We start from the raw sequence: 2,800 nt of genomic DNA, 5'->3' as shown, positions 1-2,800 counted from the left end.
AATCTGGATGCCTTTTATTTCCTTCTCTTCTCTGATTGCTCTGGCTAGTACTTACAACACTACGTTGAATAGGAGTGATGAGAGTGGGCATCCTTGTCTAGTTGCTGTTCTTAAAGGAAAAGCTTTCAGCTTTTCCCCATTCAGGATGATATTGGCAGTGGGTTTATCATATATGGCTTTAGTTATGTTGAGATACTTTCCATCTATACGTAACTTATAGAGGGTCTTTTTCATGAATGAATGTTGAATTTTGTCAAATGCTTTTTCAGCATGTATAGACATGATCATATGGTTTTTGTCTTTGAATTTTATGATGTGGTGCATCACATTTATTGATTTTGCATATGTTGAACCAATCTTGCATCCCTGAGATGAATGCCACTTGATCATGGTGTATATTTTTGTATATGTGCTGCTGCATTCTGTTAGCTAGTGTTTTATTGAGGATTTTTGCATCTATATTCATCAAAGATATTGGCCTCTAGTTTTCTTTTTTTTGTAGTATCTTTGCCTGGTTTTGGTATGAAGGTGATGTTTGCTTCTTAGAATGAGTTTGGGAGAATGGCCTCTGTTTCAATCTTTTGGAATAGTTATATAGAATTGATATCAATTCCTCTTTGAAGGTTTGATAGAATTCTACAGTGAACCCATTGGGTCCTGGGCTTTTCTTTGTTGGGAGACTTCTAATTACACCTTGAATCTCTTTTATTGTTATTGGTCTGTCCAGATTTTCTATATCTTCTTGGCTCAGTGTTGGTAGTTTGTGTGTGTCCAGAAATTTATCCCTTTCCTCCAGATTTTCAAATTTGTTGGCATCTAGTTGTTTAGAGTAATCTCTAATGATTCCTTGTATTTCTGAGGTATCAGTAGTACTATCACCTTTTTTATTTCTATTATTTGTTATTTGGGTCTTCCATCTTTTTTTAGTTAGCCTTGCTAATGGTTTGCCAATTTTGTCTTTTCAGAAAAACCAACTTTTTGTTTCATTCATTTTTTTGTATCGTTTTTTGGTTTGTATTTCATTTAGTTGTGGTCTGATCTTAATTCTTTCTTTCCATCTGCTAACTTCGGGTTTGCATTGTTTTTCTTTTTATAGTTCTTTAACGTGAAAAATGTTAGGTTTTTTACTTGCCATCTTTCCATTTTTGTGAAGTAAACATTTAATGTGATAAATTTTACCCTTAGTACCGCTTTTGCAGTATCCCACAGATTTTTGCATGATGTATCATTATTTTCATAAGTTTCAGTTAATTTTTTGATTTTCTATTTAATTTCTTCTTGGACCTATATGCCATTAAGTAGAATGTTGTTTAATTTCCATGTGTTTTTATAGTTTTTATAGTTTTGTTTGTTATTTATTTCTTATTTTAATTGATTGTGATCTGAAAAAATACATGAAATAATTCCAGTTTTTTGAATTTGTTTAGACTTGATTTGTGACCTAACTTGTGGTCTATCCTGGTGAATGCTCCATGTGCTGATGAGCAGAATGAATATTCTGAGGTTGTTAGATGGAATGTTCTGTAGATGTCTGCCAAATCCAGTTGGTCTAGAGTGTTGTTTAGATCTTGTGTTTCTCTGTTGATATTTTGCCTAGATGATCTGTCCAATGTTGAGAGTGGGGTGTTTAGGTCCCCTGCTACTATGGTATTGGCGACTATCTCATTCTTTAGGTGTAATAGTGCTTGCTTTATAAATATGGCTGCTCTGATGTTTGGTGTGTATACATTTATGATTATTGTCTTCTTGATGGATAGACCGTTATATTATTATATAGTGGGCTTCATTGGCTCTTTTTATGGTGTTTGGTTTAAAGTCTATTTTATCTGATAGAATAGCTACTCCAGCTCATTTTTCATTTCTATTTTTATGGTAAATCTTTTTCCATCCTTTCACTCTTAGTCTATGTGTGTCTTTACAGGTGAGGTGAGTCTCTTGAAGGCAGCATACTGTTGAGTCCAGTCAGTCAGTCTGTGTCCTTTGATTAGGGAATTTAACCCTTTTACATTGAGTTATTATTGAAATGTGTGGATTTGGTCCTGGCATTTTATTGATTTTTGTTTGGATGTCTTTAGTATCTTTTGTTCCTATCTTTCTGATTTCCTGTTTGTCTTCAGTGTTTGTTGGTTTTTTGGGATGGTAGATAAACTTTTTTTCTCTTTATTGTTAGCATTTTTATTTTACCAGTGGGATTTGTTCTTTCTTGAGGATTCAAGGCAGTGATGGTTGTTTTTCAGGTGCCAAACCCAGTATTCCCTTGAGAATTTCTTGTAAGGCTGGTGGTGTGGTAGTGAACTCCTGCTGATTTTGTTTCTGATAAATATACTATTTGTCCTTCAGTTCAGATGGATAGCCTTGCTGGGTAAAGTATTCTCGGCCAGCAATTTTTGTCTTTTAGTATTTTGAGTATATAATCCCATTCTTTTTGGCTTTTAGGGTTTCCAGTGAAAGGTCTGATGTTAGTCCGACTGGGGTTCCCTTTCAGGTGACTTGATGCTTTCCCTCTTGCAGCCTTTAAGATTCACTCTTTGTTTTTGGGTTTGGCCAATTTGACTGTAACATGTCTTGGAGAGGGCCTTTTTTGGTTGAATATGTTTGGGGATCTTTGAGGCTCCTAAATATGAAGATCTGTGTCTTTCCCTGTACCTGGGAAGTTTTCTACTATTATTTCATTGAACATGTTTTCAATGCCCTTTCCTTTTTCTTCCCCTTCTGGAATACCCATGATTCAGATATTTGAGTGCTTAAGGTTGTCTGTTACCTGTCTTAAGTTTGCTTCCATTTCTTAAATACTTTTTCT

Source organism: Galeopterus variegatus, unplaced genomic scaffold (assembly GCF_000696425.1).
Source record: "Galeopterus variegatus unplaced genomic scaffold, G_variegatus-3.0.2 Scaffold11309, whole genome shotgun sequence".
NCBI lineage: Eukaryota > Metazoa > Chordata > Mammalia > Dermoptera > Cynocephalidae > Galeopterus > Galeopterus variegatus.
The sequence above is the reverse complement of the archived record's forward strand: the minus strand, read 5'-3'. Positions refer to the sequence as shown.